Genomic DNA, 17,676 nt, shown 5'->3' on the forward strand with positions numbered 1-17,676 from the left:
AGACGTCTTCAAAAACCATGTTATGAACACAATTTATAAATACACTGTCAGCCTTACTGCTTCCTCTACTTCTCTCAGCGTGCCGCTCACGTTCCGACAATGTGTCGTGGAGTGCGATAACGGCATTCTTTCTGTCTGGCCATCTACAAGACTTCATGTGGCATCTAGTGTGACAAGTGCTCGCTATAGGCGTGACTGACCAGAGTATGGGACATGCTCTTATCTTCACTGTGTTCCAATTATCCCCTTCCAGAATCCAACAAACATGTGCTGCTGCAATGCGTCGTTGCTGCGATATTTTGGAGGACCGTGCATGCTGGTTTCGTGGCCTAGGAGTTAACCGCTTTATCACCTCTCGTCGTTACTCACGAGGCCGCTTCGCACGACTTTTAATTGCTGCAGGGGCCTTCTGTCTGTGACATAACCGGTGCGAGGCACTTGCCGTAAAACATTGTCTCCGCACTCTATTTCCACTTCTGGAGCGGCTCTATACTCCTAGTTAGTTTCGTTTCTGTCAGAGTGCATGTTCTTCCTTGGGGAAGTGGAATTCCTTCGACAGTGGTCATGTCCTTTGTGGGCGGTGGCTGATAGACGCGTATGGCTTAATTTTCTATCAGCCTGCTTCTTGTAGCCAGGCCATCAAAAGTATTCATTAGTATGTATCACCTAGGTAGTATGTAGGTGCCGTGATTTCTGTGTGTGTGTGCTCTCGTGTGCATGGGAATTTTTGTGTATACACATCTCATAGTATCGCCACGTAATTATGTTAAGTGCCTCTGTGACATCACCATTGTTCATAACCTTCATGTTCTTGTACATATTCAATATCATGTTAGGTACTGCGACATGTTATATGTGTTCATGTTATGTGCGCGTTGTTATGTGTGCGTGTGTTGGTCTAAGAGGTTATTTGTTAGTTCAGGCGGCACGTCACGCTCACTTCATTCATACGACATGGGGAGCGCTAACGCCATCTGTAAAGTCCGAAAACCTCGTTGTCCGTTAGACCAGGCCTCAAGTACGGTGAAGGACAATACGCCCGAAGAGCCCAGAGTGATGCGTCTTACGCTGACGTTGATTAACGCGATAGCGTTAAGGACCCCGTGTCGCAGTAAATGACGTGCCGGCGGCGTTGTAATCCGTACGTATTTAGGTATATGTACATGCCACGCCTTGCTATATGACATGTGGCATATGCGGGTTATATTACCAAACCATTCTATCACTAAGGTTGCTCGTACCTTGTCTTGCATTCTTTACAAAATAATTCCACGGAATTTTGAGAATGTCAGCCCGCAGGCAAATGCCATGAAAGAAAACACCGACAACGTATGCCTTTTATGGAAGATATTCTCAGACTTAAATGTTAAAAGTGCTAAACAATAACAGAAACCTAAAAATGATGTGTGTGTTTTTTTTTTGCCGCGGCTGTGCACAAACTCCCGGATCGGCCCACGCAAGAGGCTGCGTTTCTACCAGAAAGGTCGCCTTCGTGTATAGTGTTCGCCGCTAGCGTTTCCCGGAAACATTACGGTTACATACGCTGCAGTGTGAGCAGCAGTCAGGGATCTTTGAATGATGTCGCGCCCCCGGCTTGGCCCCTGCCTCCAAAAGCAAGCGGCGGAATGTGATCGCTCGTCTTGTCTTTATGTCCTCCCTCTATGTAGCGTTGTTTTGGATTTGCGCTAAATTCAATATAATTACGCATGCACCAACTAGTTCAAGAGCGAGTCCTGCTATGTCACGTGACACATGCGTGCCAGTTGTCTCAAAGAGCTAGAAGGCGTTGGCACCACGGAGGTTTTGTTGTTGTTGTTATTGACACGAGAGCTACATGCGTGCGCAACGCTATATTTTAAAGAAAGCCTGACTAGAATGGTAACTGGGTATCTGTTTCAAGCCACAGAGCCTGACTGGCTACCGAGAGTTGCGGCATTGATGAAGACGCACCAATCTTAATGAGGTCTTGCAAATGCACTTCATAGAGGCTGGTTCCCGAATGTATACTTTCTTGCTGTGTTTGCATTGTTCGCTGTGGCAATAAAGTATAAAAAAAGCATTCGTGGCCACGCGGCTATAGCATATAGGGCTGCCTGTACACTGAGTCACAGGTTCGACCGCACCATAGGACTTTTGATATTTTTTTTTTGTATTGAACAATCCCGAAACGAGCCGAGGCCGGAACCTACCTGCCTACCTAGTTACCGCAAAGTGCCTTACTTGAGCCGAAGGATACTTCCCAATAATATAAATGTTACCTTCCGTATAACTCACTAGAATGTGCAACTTCTTTGTGTGATATTTTAGCCCGCAACCCCAACTTCTTATTTCTCATGTCTCGTTTCGCCGTCTCCACGTTGAAGGCGAGCTGGGAGGTTGCACTGCTGCCGCGATGAAAGCTGATGACGTTGTCCAGTGACGAGGCCTGCGTGGCATCGCCCGCGTGGCTCTATGACGAGGCCGTCGGTGAGAACGCGTTGGCGCAGTGGGTAATGAATCACGATAAGAGCCGCTAACGAACGAACGCTGATTACTTCCGAACAGTGTCAGAAGTCGCTCATACGGCTTCACTCTCTTTGATGTATGAGTTGCTTATATATTCACACATCTGCGGAAGATTTTTATGAGGAGGCATTTACCAGCTTGCTTCAACATTGGGCTACTGGTTATGAAACTCCCACGTGACTCTTTTGGAGCCTGTCGTATGTCGTCCGCAGAGGACACACCGCGGTGATGGTGCAGATAGGCAGGACATACCGATGCGCTCTTCTTCCGCGATTGGTCGCTAAGGGTCGACGATCCTTAGCGGTGGTTGAACATTGCCGGCGCAACGTGATGCTTGCCGCTCCTTTTCTGTACAGTGCTCGAAAATTTATAAGCGAACAACTTTGAAACTTCGCTTTGTATCGTTTTTCACATTTACGTGCACTTAAGTGCGACAACAGCTGAAGTCTCACTCCAACATAAACACTTGGGACTACTTCATGCTTTGAAACTGGCCACAAGGCAATTACACGACGTACTTCCACGTAATTATGCGTAAAATGAGTTGGTTGGTGTTCGCGTTTAAATTTCTGAGCACTGTGTACACATCTCTCCTGCTGTGGTGACAGCGATACTTCCCAAAAGCAACAATGTATAATATTTGTTGTGTGCCTGCGTGTCAGCCCGGTTGCAAAGGCACCGAGGAAAAATCATCTTCGGTTTGTTTCCGTGCAGATGTGGACCTAGGAGACAAGTGTTACGCTTGCGAGATGCTCTCGGTGTTACTTGTGGCTGGGAACACATTTGCATTTGTAAAAAAAAAAAACATTTGGATGCCGATGACGTTATACGTGCAGACAGACGTGTGTAAAGTGGGCGGAAAGGCCTGCTGTAATGCTAGCGATTTAGCTGAGCTCAAAACCGGCGTCGTTCCGTAGCTTCAGGGGCCTGCCGGCTTACTTACATGTGTCACGGTATCGTCCACTGACACGGTAGCTTCTCTAACTACCCTCTAATAGGTACTTTGTGACGGCAACCATCCTGCAATCTTGTCGAGCGAAAGAAACTGTTGCTGTGAGAGGATGCCTAGAGAGTAAAGAGTATTAATTCCCGTCTAAGGATGGTGTAACAAATTTCCCTGCCTTCAATGAGTTGTCAGCACAACAAATTGGGTAAACTAAGGCTTACGTCTTTCTTCTCGCCGTCAGCGTATTGTGGCTTGCTACAATGTTCTTCGTCCGCAGTGGTGCATGCTCAGTGGCTGCGTCATGATGATAAAGGGTTCCGAAGCTCTCGCCTGGCGGTCTCTCATGTGTCAATTTAGGACCTTATGTGTCAATTTAGGACCTTGAACTGCATGAAGGAAAGAATGAGCAAAATATTTATTTCCGTCTGAAAGCAAGAAGTATCATGATGATGATGATGATGATGATGACGACGACGACGACGACGACGATGATGACGACGATGATGATGATGATTTATTGGCATTCCTTTTGACACGAGGCGACAACAAAAAGTCACCTACACTCTTGAAAAAGTTGACACCCCTTTTGGCATATCTCGTCCCACAATAATAATCGCCATCTGCCTTGCTTGTGATTCCCTTTTTTTTATACCCGGCGCTCGCTACTTTCCTGTCAATAATGCTGTGTGACGCTGTCAATGTGCAAGCCGTCCGTGACCTTGAAGTACCGCGCTCGTGGCGTTGAAGAAAGGAAATGCGAGCAAGGCAGATGATGATTATTGTTGTGGGCCAAGATACGACCCAAAACGTGTAAACTTTCTTTAAGAGTGTAGCCTGCTTGATTTAATCAGGCATACTATACGTGTTTTTCATTCTAGCATATTTCTATACGTCTCCTTACTCTTTCTTTTTTTTCGTGAAAGCTTCTCTGTTTACCTTGTACCTGTGCGTGTAAGGGATGCGGTCGTATGAATTTCTTCCCTGCTTTCTTTTCACCAGTTTTTCGCCATTCTACTTACGCCAGCGCCGCTCGTGACACCTTCTTTTCCTGTATGAAACTTCTGACGAAGTTTCATGAGCAGAAGATGTAACTGAAATTAAATGCTGGAGTTTTACGAGCCCGAACCACGACATGATTATGAGGCACGCGTTAGTGGAGGACTCCGGATTAATTTTTACCACCTGTGTGCCTTTAACGTGCGCCTAAATATAAATATATACATGAAGCGCAGAAAAGTTCCCGTCTTATAAACACTGTTTAGAGAAACATATTTCCGTGCCCTCCACTACGGCCAGCGTTTTATAGGTAATATGCTGCTTTTCACTTTAAACCTGATTCTTCACCAATCAAACATTCAATCAAAGGATGGACCTTGTTTTCCCCATGCAGAATGGTTATGAAACACTTAACACGTCGAATGACAGGTTGTTTTCTTTTCGCCGATAGCCTACTTCAACAAAGAATGTTTACTCGAAGTCAATGTATAACGACCCGCATCAGAAGGTCAAGATAAGTAAAACTAAAGGTTGAAGGATTGTTGAGAAATTAAAATCGATAGAATACATTTCCTAGGGCAAGGAGAAAATGCGTGTCACATGCATTTCCCCTCAGGGCAAGGGTTCGCAGGTCAGATACAAAACAGAAGCACTACTTAGGTATATAAACCTGTCTACCTTCTATCATTATAAATAAAAGTGAACTATAATGTGACTCTTAAACCGCTAGGCAGGGAACGTCAAGAAATTACGAACCATGCTAGACAAATATACGGTCCACTAAAAGCGAATTGGGTATGGAGAAAGAAATATGTTCTGTTTATCTTCTTTTTTTTTCCTACAAGCAATATTTGTCAGGGAAGAGAGGGAGAGAAAACGATAAATGAAAGGCAGAGAAGTTACCAGGACTGAGCCTGGTTGGCTATCGTATATTGGAAGACGAGAAAATGGGGGGGGGGGGGGGAGTAAGATTAGGAGAAGAGAAAATCCACTGTGGATATCGCCGACATGGTAATAGTTTTCTGCTCTATATTACATCCGGTCACTCAGACGGATCACAGACGGTCGCTCAATCAGTTGCTTTCAAAAATTGCAGCAGTGTTTTTGTGGACTTTTGTAGCTGCGATATGCGAGGCCATGTTCCCTAGATCTTGTTCATGGTGAACGGTTTTCTATCTAACTGATTTATAGCTGTGCAGAGGTCATGTCTTTCATTTTATAATGATGGGCAGTAGCACAGTAGATTTTCTGTAGTCTCTTCAACACCGCAGGCATTGCACTTGGCGCTATCAGCCATTCTAATTTAACACGTATATGCAATGGTAAACGCGACGCCCAAGCGTAAGCGGCACAGCATTGTTTCCTCATTTTGTGGAAGCACGGGTACGAGCTGCAGTTGCATGAATGGGTCGAGAGGGTACAATCGATGCTGGGTGAGAACAGGTGAGTGCCACTTCTTCAATGTCATGCGGAGCGTTAGCTTGCTTAAGTGTTGGCCTTCATCAGTCCTCGATAAAGGCACAGGAATAAGGTTTACACCTTCATGTGCTTTTCTAGCGGATTCGTCGGTGAGGTCGTTGCCGGAGATACCGCAATGACCCGGCAGCCACTGAAACACGACGTCGTGTTCTTTAGCGATCATATGATGGTGTGTTTCTCGTACATGCGACACGAGCTGTTCACAGGACCCGTGACGAAGAGCAGCAAAAGACATCGTAGGGCTGCCTTCGAGTCGCGGAATGGAGTAGCCGTCACCATTATAGGGGAACTACATCTCTCTTTTATTTGCATTTCAATAAAAAATAGAGTTGCAGAATATTGCCCACCGATTGGTCGATTGGTTGGGCCTTGTGTTCAAGGATAGCCAGATTCCCGCGTTGCTGCCTTTTGTATCCTCGCACGAACCTGCATGCGAGTGACCGCTGATGCCCAGATGCAGATGTCGCCAGCGCAGATTGAGACACTCAGTGTTTCCTGTAGGGATTTGGCCGTCCCAAGAGGCGCGAGGTTGAAAATAATAGGGCATAGAACACCGCCTTGGGGAGCGCCAGAGCATGTGTAGTGGTTGGTTTCAGTGAAGGTTTAGCAAATTCATGGAAGTTAATTTAATCCTGCACTTCCCTGCACCGTCCTTTGCACACCATGCATGACGTCGAAACGTGCGATTTGCCCGTTCCGTGCACGGAGGCCAGCCAGTCATACAAGCAAAATGTGTTCTTCTGGTAGGTTCCCGAATGCCTTCTCAGGGTGCAGTTGACGAAAGGCAACACATAAAGAAGAAAGTGCGAACAGCGGCAACGCAAACGCGCATTTCCTCTGTCATTTCGTGGGGCGTTGAACAATGGGCGTAGTCGTCAAAAGTGCTCAGACTAATCATTTTGCAATAGGCCGTAAAACGGCAAAGAGGAGTTTATGCACGCCACGCAGAAAGAAAGAAAAAAGAAAAGCTACGGATCCGCCCCCAATGCACTGCGATCGCTTCACTCTTCTAACGCAGCCGTGGACATAACGACACGCCGTAACTTTAACGCGAGACGCGTCGCGGAAAGCGTCATCGTGACATAAATGAAGCGGCCGTGTCAAATGGAGCGGTTCGGCAGAGAAGGCGAGCACAAAAAAAGCAAAGAGGAAAGTCATCGCAGCACCTGAAAGCAGCAAAGCGAGTTTAGCGTGGAAGGGAAAAGACATTTAGAATGAGATCAGCCCAGGCCATCAAATGAAATGAGGAGACGATCCCTGTCGTTTGTTTCGAGGGGAGAGAGGGTTGCGTGGGGCGAAAGAACCCGTTATTAGGGTGTGGAACGTTTCAGCGAAGGGGACACGCGTTTACGTCCTGCGGATCGGGTTGGCAAGAGGACGGGAAAGGGAGTGGATGGGAAGGGAAGGCTTTGAGGGCGATACGTTGGGCTCAAATCAAGTCTGGAAACGAGCGGCCTAGCGAGCAGAGATGCTCTTTCTTGTTGGGGAGAAGCGTGTAATTGGGGAAGCTCGGGAGTTATTTTAAGCTCTCTAGCATTGTTACTCAATTTAATCTTTTTTTTTTACGCAGTCTGATTTGAGTCATCGTCGATGCGGGCTGCTTGCCAGAATCGACTGAGTACGCAGTAATAGGCCATGGTGTGAATTAGAGTAATTAATAACGACCAATAGATGGATTGCCCTTCGTGTCGACATTGCGAGCTGTCTATGCTGCTGAAATAACGAACTATAATAAATGGCATATTTTGTGTACGCAAATTTAACCTTTTCTTTACCTGTCGTGGTGGCTCAATTTCTGTAGTATCACACTGCTGAGAACGAGGCCGCACGTTTGATCCTGGTCGCGCTCGCGTTGGGGGCGGGATGCGAAAATTCTCGTCTACTGTGATTCGAGTGCACTTCAAAGAACCCCAGGCCCGGTAGTCATAATATAATTCAAAACCCCCTCCCTGCCCCCCCCCCCCCCTGCTATCCTTCCCATTACAGCGTTCCTCATAACCCCCTGTGCAGCTTTAAAGAGATCGATCCCTAAGATGTAATTAGTTTCTTTTTTTTTCTTCAACTTTAGCTGTCAATTCACCGGACCAACGACCTCACATATAGCTTACGGGAGATCTCAAAGGTGCATTTACGCAGATTATTGAATATTTTATGAACTCTTCAAACAGAAGAGGAATGAGACATGGCAGAGGAATTAACGCTCTTTTGTTCTCTCCAGCTTTGCCTTGTCCGTTTAACTTCGTCTTTCTTCTGGTTCCTCAAGGCGCTCGGAATACTCAACAAAGTTCCCAAACTAACCAATCTTCCTCCATTAGCTACGGAGCCTGTAGATTTGCCTTCAGAGCTTTCAAATAACCAAGTGCAACGAAACAGCTGTCAGGCATCAAAGAAGAGCACCGATTTTTCTTTTTTTTTTTGTGCAGAAACCACGCTGCAAGCGTCTCCATTCGCTTGTGCTGGTGGCTGGCGTCGGTAGAGAGATCTGATTTCATTTATAGCACTCGAAGCTGCTGCCAAGGGTTATCTGTGCATCAGTGATCTTCAAAGAAAAAACAGTACCGTAATAAGTGGAGACAAACACAGCGCTGACTATAACAGGCAGTTTCTGAAATAAAGTCTATATCCAATCTAGTTGCTACGGCGACATGTTAAGGCAGGTAAAGCGCTAAAGCGCAAATAAAACACGGACAGCGGAAACAATGAGGACATGCAGACCGCTCTGTATGTCCTCGTGCTTTTTGATGTCCCTGTTTTATTTGCGCTCTACCCGCCTGAAGGTAACCAATTTTTTGTGGCGTATCTACGTCATTATGAACTGGAAGTAGGGTGAGTACACGAGAACAAACAAGTAGATATCACCGCTAACCATGCTATGTCACGTGGTGGATATGTACGATTTCATTGCGCTACAGCGACAGTTTTATCCTTGCCTGAACTAGATTACACAAAATATCTACACGCAGCCGTGGCCACTCCAGTGCAACACACACAAACATGCGCACGCACATACAAAGAGGGACAGCGAGACGAACTTATACAACAGAACCTCCTCTGCTGAGGTTTTTTCGCCATTTATGACGCGACTGATACAGGCCTGTACAAGTCCGTAATTTCAGTGCGACACAAAGCGCCGATGCGACGAAGAAAATCGTGGAGCCCTCCCCGCACTGTGCTTGCTGTACGTCTTGCAAAAAACAACTTATTTCAGGGGATTTTTCCTTTTTGACCTAAACTGAGAAATGTTAACCGTGCTATTTTGCGCAGAAGCTGTACTCATCCTTTAAAAGCGTGCTCGCAGATCGACGGCTTTTGGTACACACTCTACGAATTAAAGCGACTCACGCCTGCATTATAGCTCGAAGACGGCAAAATAACAGCTTCTTTTCCCCCTTCCGTTGCGCTCCTCACGCCGTTCCCTCTATTTGAACATCGGCTACAGCGAAGGATGGTCTGTACAAAGCGCCGCTACGTGCGGGGCGCGGGCGGGTGCAGTGAGTGCAGTCCATCGCGTTAACAGCGCGGAAACCCTTCATTACAGAACGTGCGGGCGGCACGCGGGTGTCCGCGGAGTCCAGGTACACAGTTCCGCGCTCTGGTTTTATGCCTCACTCGCGCACCTCAACGATCACTCCTCGGTTCACCGGAAACCAATTTCCTGCTCCGGCGTCGCCGAAAGGTGAGCGCGTTGTGCCGCCCGGGCGTCGATCTGACAGCGCGCTATGGATGCTCGCTGAAAGTGCGCCCGATCGAATGTATACGCGCGGCCCGAACCAAGTTTGCGGCCAGGTACCGCGCTGCGCTGGAGCGTCTGAACTCTTGTATCGGACGTGTTTTCCGCGTACCTAGCCTTTCAAGCGGAAGCACTTTGATTAACTCAAACCACGCGACGCGGGGCGCCGATATACGCTACAACTCAGCGGCCCCGAACCCAGGGCTCAAGGGTTGGGTCGCCAACGCTTCTAAGGAACTGTTCTTCGCGACCAACAGCGCGCTAGTTCAGTAATTAGGCGCAGCGCGGACAAAGCAGTACCAGTAAGTTCTCTGCCGTTACATTAAACAACATATCGTAAGTAGCTGGGAGAAATCAGTTCTCTTTCCTGACCACCTATAGGATGCTGACATTCATGATCCCGCGGGAACCAGTGTGCACTCTACTGTGCGTCCAGTGCATGTCGCGAGGGCTGATTGCCTTTTTGGCCTGCCCGATAATGACGACAGTGAAGGTCACGGTGAGGAGCTACCGTACTACATGTCCGCAGTCGTCGTCAGCGACGCACTGCACACAATTACCGGAAAAGGACGGCCCCCTTCGCTTTGAGCTGCATGGGCTGCCAGGGAAGCACGTCCATGCGATTCTAAAATCGCGCCGCCGGTCAATATGGCCAAGCGGAGAGGGAGGGGGGGGGGGGCAGCCGGCGGTCGACCGTCGGCCGGGACTGCCGGTTCGATGGCCGGCTATTAACAAGCGCCTCGCGTCCACTCACATGAACGGGAATTTCCAGGCTCTGTCGCGCCTGCCCCATTTGTAGGGGGCGCCGCGCGACGCGGTGCGGTACCGTGCGGCGCGGTCAGAGGCCGCCGCTCCTCGAATTGCCGGCCGGTGTGTCGACGTCGGCGCCGATCAGCCAGCTGCGATGCCTATGAGAGACGCTTCGCCCTCGACAGCCCATGCTGCGGCGCATTCTCAAAACCACCTATTGAAGGAAGGGGCACTTAATTTTTTTTTTTCAATTATCTTCCTGGGTTCGGTTACTTTCAACGCGAGGAATGATGCACGTTTAGCTAGAAAACGGTGCAGAATTTGGCGAGGAAGTTTGACTAGTTAACAGTTATAACTAAGCGTCACGATAAACCAGTGCCAGATCTTGCGGACCGGAGGGGCGGCGGTGTTCATTCATGTTCTGCTTCCCCCAATGCCGCCTCCTTTCAGAGTTGGTTTATTGTCCTGACGCTGCTCCATGACCAGGTATGCTGTGTCAACGATATTCAAAGGAAAGCGTTTTAAATTGCTCAACAATATGGAAGATGCGATAATTCGGACATCTCCTGAGGATTGCTTCTGTACCGCGTAATCGTGCCTCTTAAAATGCCTTTATAAGAATTGTACCAACACGTTCACTAGGCGTGCACGGACGCTCTGAGAGAGTCGCCTCAGTGCAAACAGCATTCAGTATGGTGTTTTTATACCTGAGGTGTACAACGCAAGTTCTATCAAAGCACTAGCACTGTCGCACTTCCCTTGTTCACCATACTACAGAATGAGGCGCCACTAGCTACAATTTCAAAACTACAGGGAGGGCAAATGGCTACCTGCAAACGGCGTATGCGCTAGCCATCCGTGGTGCAATCCAAGCGGCCTGCAGTGCCGCTTGGATTACACCGGAGAGTTTAGTCAGAGTGAAAACAAAAACAGGGGGACATCAGGCACGCGCCGAGCTCTGTCGAACAGTGTAATAATTGCCTCAAGGCAACTGCATCACCTGTTAGCGCCTGCTAACGCAGCTTGGCATAGAGCACGGTTCGCGAGATATTGTGTGTAATATGGGTGGAAACGCTGGCTGACTAACTAAGCATAATGCGCCCCCGGAGCATTGTAATTTCGCAACGAAACTGCACTGCTTCCTCCTACAAAGAGCTAAAACTTTCCTACGGGCAATTCTCGCCACCGTGTCAGAGCTTTGCGTCTAGTAGCCCAAGCATACAATAACTTTTATAGTCACGTCTCTAGTAGCCTTCTATTAACAAAGGGCGCAAAAGACCATCGCTCACCGTCATCTCAACTCCACTGCGATCCATGTGCTATGAAATCTCACTATTTGTAGAAATCTTGTAGAGATTTCCGCGCAGATGTATGCGCAGATACGCGCGCTAGCATGGCCGCGTCTGATTGGAAAGAATGCGACGTTCGAAAGCCCGAATCCGTTTGGCGGAAAAGCGCAGAAGTAAATGAGAGATATGCATCTTATTTCTTTTACTGCGGTAGCACTAAAAATGTCATAATGTAGAAAAAAGAGTGTGCTTGAAGTGTGGGAAGCCGGTCCCGGGGTAGAAGTAGAGATTGGACCTTAGCAGAGCATGCACGTGCGTATTTGTATGGGTGCTTAATATCTCTCTCTCTCTCTCTCTCTCTCTCTCTCTCTCTCTCTCTCTCTCTCTCTCTCTCTCTCTCGCTCTCTCTCTCTCTCTCTCTCTCTCTCTCTCTCTCTCTTTCTCTCTCTCTCTCTCTCTCTCTCTCTCTCTCTCTCTCTATATATATATATATATATATATATATATATATATATATATATATATATATATATATATATATATATATATATATATATATATATATATATATATATATATATATCAGCCGCAACTTTTGTTTCTTTCGCGCTGTGCTAAGTGAACCAAAGAGCGACCTCAAAAATTCCGCGCGATTTAGCGCTAAGTGCGCGAGAAAAGCGTCAGCATTAGATTGCACATTTTTGAGGCTCCGAATTTTGACACCGCAATCGCGAAATTGCAAAGTATTCTTTAGGAGTCCAAAATCGTTTACTGTTGGGACGAGCCATGTGCAACTGACGGTGGTCCGGAGTGGAGCACAGTCAGTCAGTCAGATTTTTCGTCCAGCAGAAAGAAACTTTCCCCCGTTTTCATGTCCTACACAGCCCGAATCCAATGCGAACCAATGCGACCTCTGGGTTGGTGGTCTCCAGGGCCTCCTTCCTCGAGGCGAGGCTTTCAATGCGAACCCATCGCTCGCAAGAGCGGGTGTCCAGCGCCCTAACGACATAACTTCCTGCCAGTTGACGCAACCAGCGCCTAAGGAGCGGCGGAATTTCTCAACCAATCCAACATCAAAACGCGCATCACAGCGTCTGGGAAAGGCCCTGTGAGGTAATCGTTCCTTTCCTAAACACACAGCATAACCCTCTTACGAAACGGGTGCGCGAATTCTGAAGTGGAGTGTGAGGGGCCTTACATGCTTACTCTTACACAAGCTTAATCCAAAGGTGCTGTGTGTTCAGGAAACACATTAAAAACCTACCGAGACACATTTTCTCCGGCCATATACAATTTTTCGCAAAGGCCATGCCGAGGCTAACATCTCATCCGTTGGTGTAGCCATAGTCGTCGACAAGAGTGTTGTTTGCCAACACTTGCCCTTTCGGACGTCCCTCGAGGCAGTTGCAGCGCCAGCAATACTTTTTTAATAACTTGGTTCCTGTCTGCTCCATCTACATACCTCCAATCTATGAACTGAGCAAAGCGGAATTCTATGGCCTTATTGGCTAGACTCTTGAACCTTCTATTGTCGTCGGGAGCATTAATACTCACAAAAATCTGCGTGGACACTCCCGGTCTGACACGAGGGATGGACTGATCGAAAGCGTTTTTGTGACCTCTGGTATACGCCTATTTAACAATAAAAAGCCTACCTACTTCACTCTTTCATATAATTCTTATCCTTCAACCGATCTAGCGCTTGGATCTCCCAAGCTTGTTTTCTGCACTAGAATGGAGTGTTTTCGAAAATCTGCTTGGGAGCGACCACTTCCCGATTACACTGAAGACAAAACAGCAACAAGGCTCTCCTCCACATGTATCCTGATGGCATCTACCTGATTGGAATCAGTTTAAAGAATCTTCATGCATAATTATCTCGGGATTTTATTAGCGATTTTAACGTTGATGACACAGCAGCGTGTCTTACCATTTCCATTATTGACGCTGAAGAAAAGTTCATGCCACAAAGAAATGGCCATTCAGGCAAGGGACGCGCGAAGATGCGCGTGCAGAGATGCGCGAAGAAAACAAAACAAAGCTTGTGGCATACTTCGTCGCTACCAAAATACGGATAATCTTATCAAATTCGAACACGTTAAATCAGAGGGCAGGCGGACGTGACGGCAAACTAGGAGAGCAAGCTGGGAGAAGTTTCTCTCTGAAATAAATTTCTATACACAAGAAACAGAAGTGTGGAATGGGCTCAGAAGGCTACAGGAGCAACCAACCCATCCATTGCCCCTTTCAGGCAATGTGCGAACACGCTTGGATTACGCTGGTGTGGTGGGCCACTCTGCCGCACCGAGGGCGTTAAGGATGTTTGATCGTATTCACCATCTAGGAATCCGCCTGGCCAAAGGTGTATTCAAGACAAATCTTGCGGAAATTTCTTTACGTAGAAACGAGTTGTCACTCCATTTACAAAGGTCATATCCTAGCTTTACACACATTTTAAGCATATTCGAAACCTGAAGATCCTTGTTATGCAACCGTAAATTGCATTACTTGTGCCACACTGTTCATAATTGGCCCACAGTGAGATAACAAACACTCATCACTTAGTCTAAGGAAGCTCAGTGAAGAAATAGGTGTCCTTCTTCAAAAACATCGCCTAATGCTTCCTGCGAAGCGCTTACCGCCGTGGCAGTGGCAGATGATTGATTATGACACATCGTTTATTTTGTTCACTAAGCACGCCCCAGAGGCACATCTTAAGATTCACTTTCGTGAACTTCTGGCGGAATACTCATGCGGGTGTGTATTATGCAGCACTCGGGTAATCTTTCGCGGAATTCAATGTTCTGCCCACTGAAACGAGCATCTTTACGGCTGAGGCATACGCACTACTGTCGGCTGTCGAACATACTAGGAAAACAGAGATACAAAAAAATTAATATATACGCAGACTTTTAAAGAGTTGTAAGATCATTAAGTTCGTTTCATAAAAGTAAAAATTAAGTCTTGAATCAACTTTATTCCCTTCTGCGTGCAACATACATGTCTAATCAGCATGCCACAATATTGTGGATCCCTGTACACAGAGGCATCGAGGGCAATATGCTTGCTTGCGAGACCACCCTATCAATAGCAACAAAAGACACTACCTCCTTTATATCTGTCCCTGCCAAAGACTTAAAACCTTTCCTGCGGAAAAAGCCTAGAAGTATATTGGCAACGCTTATGGGACACTCAAACATCTAATAAACGACATGTCATTAAGCCGCAGTTAGGGAATTGGCCACCCATACCAAAAATACGCCGAACCGAGGTCATCATCTGTCGACTTAGAATGGACCGCACGTATGCAGCAGCGGTCTCTGAGCACGTGCTTCTCGGCCATTGCGCTCGAGAGAGAGAGAGAAAGGCAAAGGAAACAGAGGGAGGCCCGAGTGAGGCATAGGTGCTACTTGCATATTCTTACGTTTTTATGATCACTTCGCAACAATATTTTATCCTCATAGTACACCTCATTTTTCGTTATCATGTTTTAGTACATAAATAATTTACACCTTTATACGAGTTACTCGTATTTTAGGCCCTTTTACAGCCGCGTTACAACCTTGACATCATCTGCCATTGTCAACTCATTTCGCCATGTGTTTGGCGCTGTTTGGCCAGGAATGGTCGTTGCGCAAATCAAGCCCTTTGACCAATCAATCAACGCATACCCCTTTAGAGAGCGTAACGATGCTTGCTGATCCGCATTCCGGCGTTGCTCCTGGTTTCGTAGCCTCTCATGTCACTGCGGGGTATAGGCGGTACGTTTCGGCACACGCGCATCAGTCTTCACTTTTATGTGCGAGCATGCGTTCTCGAAATTAGTGTCTCCAATGAATCACTCCCGAATGATTCGGCACAGGTCGCATATGCGCGTTGGCGTCTTTACGTATGGGCGCGATCAGTTCGGTATAAAGTATATGCACATCTAAAATACGCCGCGCAGCCGCGCTCACTGGAGCAATGGCGAATAAATCGAACTGCTTACCAAAGCAGTGCTATACGCATCTGCCGGGCCGCAATTAGTATATAGCCGATGCAATACTGGGTTTCGTGAGCGAGATGCAACAGAAGGCGCAACGTACAGCGTGCGCGGAAACGCACGAACGAACATGCAGCCTCGTAGGGGAGCGGGCTTCCAGTACGTGCCCACTCAAGCCCCCGCGGCAGGTCGCATCTAAACCTAATTTGCGTAATCACGTGTGGTATCTCAGCGCGCTAGAGAGGAAGTGCTGTTGGGACTCCGGCCGCCCCCCTCTCCCCGGCCCGCCTACAACAACCCGTCCCTGCAGCCTTCCCACTTCTATTCTCCTCGGGATTCTTTGGTGCCCAATCGGTTGGAATCGGCTGCGTTTGAAAGCGTCATGCATTTTCTGGGCAAGATTGGGCGGATATTTTTCGCTCTTGCTTTCAGTCGGCGGCGCTGTCGCGTTCCACTCGTTCTCCGAGTAGATACCGTCTTGGGGCGTTCGTTGAGAATCGCTTGTGTTTACTTTGTCTTATTGACTCAATGGCCGCCGTTCGTCCTCTGTGCACGGCTCTCCGATCGAGTGCGCTGTAGTTTCGCGCGGGCCGAGTTTCCCGTATAAGTTTGAGATAAAGGTTCTTTTAGCGACGGTGGGCGGCTGCAATTCCGAGAGAGTCTCTCTCGCACACTCATGCATAGTTGAACGGAGAGACGTTTTGCGACTTCGGAGCGCGCGCTATCAGATGCGATTTTCGTCAGTGAGCTTTCATTATCATTTTTTGAAGTCGCGCCTGTGAGAAAAAGAAAAAGAAAGAGAGAAATAGCGTTGGTGGATGCTAGCCTTGGTTTAATGCATCATGCCTTCGCATGCGCAAACCTCCGCAAGCGTTGGCTTCATACTTTTCTGCTTGGTGAACTCGAACTTCAGTGGAGCTTCGTATCCGTATTGCGACGGAGGTCTGCAGTGGCCAGCTGCGGAATCAACGCGCCTTTATCACCCGAATTAAAATTATGTTACGTGGTTTTACATGGCAACGTGACTCATGTGGTCTATGAGAGAGATTGCGTCCTCAGGTAGCGAATCGAGCTCTCGACTCATCGCTCTGCAGCAGAATGCCACATCCCACCAAGCCACCGCGCGGATCGCCCCTTTGAAAATTATGCGTGACAATGAACTGGATTTCTACATAAATTATATCGAATTCATCGAGAATTAAATGCAAATGCAACGTAATTTCCATCACACCTTTCGTAAGGGCTAAATTGGTCAAATGTAGTATATATCGACTTTTATATCGACTGTGGTTGGGCATTGCCTTCACAAAAGCCTATGCATTCCGCATAGGGATGACCGACACCGCAACCTGTGATTACTGCGGCCATGAAGAATCGATTGAACATATTTTGTGCGTCGGCCCGCAGTATACAGTCCACAGAGGGAATGCCTTCGCCACGAACTTGACCAGCTGGACGACCAACCGCTGTCGGAAAAGAAGAATTTTGCACTATCAAAAGGACCTACCGTCACACAAGAAGGCCGTGCAAGCACTATTGCGCTTTTTGCAATCAACACCCTTAGTGAACGTCTTTAACTGGAACACCTCTTATATGTTTGAGTGCCTCCGTGCGTGCGTGTTTTTTTTTGCGTTTTCCTCTCTGTTCTTTTTCTAACCCCTATCTCCCATCGCCAGTGTAGGGTAGCAAACCGGAGACTGATATCTGGTTAACCTCCCTGCCTTTCTTCTTGATCTCTCTCTCTCTCTAGTGTGCTTCATTTTTAGGGTACGTGACCCACCAAAAGCTGTTCACAATGTACCGCGTATGTCTGTTCCGATGCATCTGATCAGGTTGAGTTAAAGCGAGCGCTGATGTCATGGCCAACGCACATCTCAACTCGCACATGTGGGCATCTGTTTTGAGCATCTAAATTGAGCATCTATAATGAGCATCTACTTATTTTTGATCACCAGGAGAAGTGGGTGATTTCTGCTAAAGCTTGTCGGTCAAGCGCAAC

At 47.5% G+C, this 17,676-nt stretch overlaps 1 protein-coding gene across 5 annotated transcripts in view; it reads left to right on the forward strand.

Moving 5' to 3' along the window:
* Window positions 1-17,676, forward strand: part of LOC139059120 (uncharacterized) — a 724,926-nt gene that overhangs the window by 423,366 nt on the left and 283,884 nt on the right. The window lies entirely within an intron of this gene.

This window comes from Dermacentor albipictus, chromosome 4 (assembly GCF_038994185.2).
Source record: "Dermacentor albipictus isolate Rhodes 1998 colony chromosome 4, USDA_Dalb.pri_finalv2, whole genome shotgun sequence".
In the NCBI taxonomy this organism is placed as follows: domain Eukaryota; kingdom Metazoa; phylum Arthropoda; class Arachnida; order Ixodida; family Ixodidae; genus Dermacentor; species Dermacentor albipictus.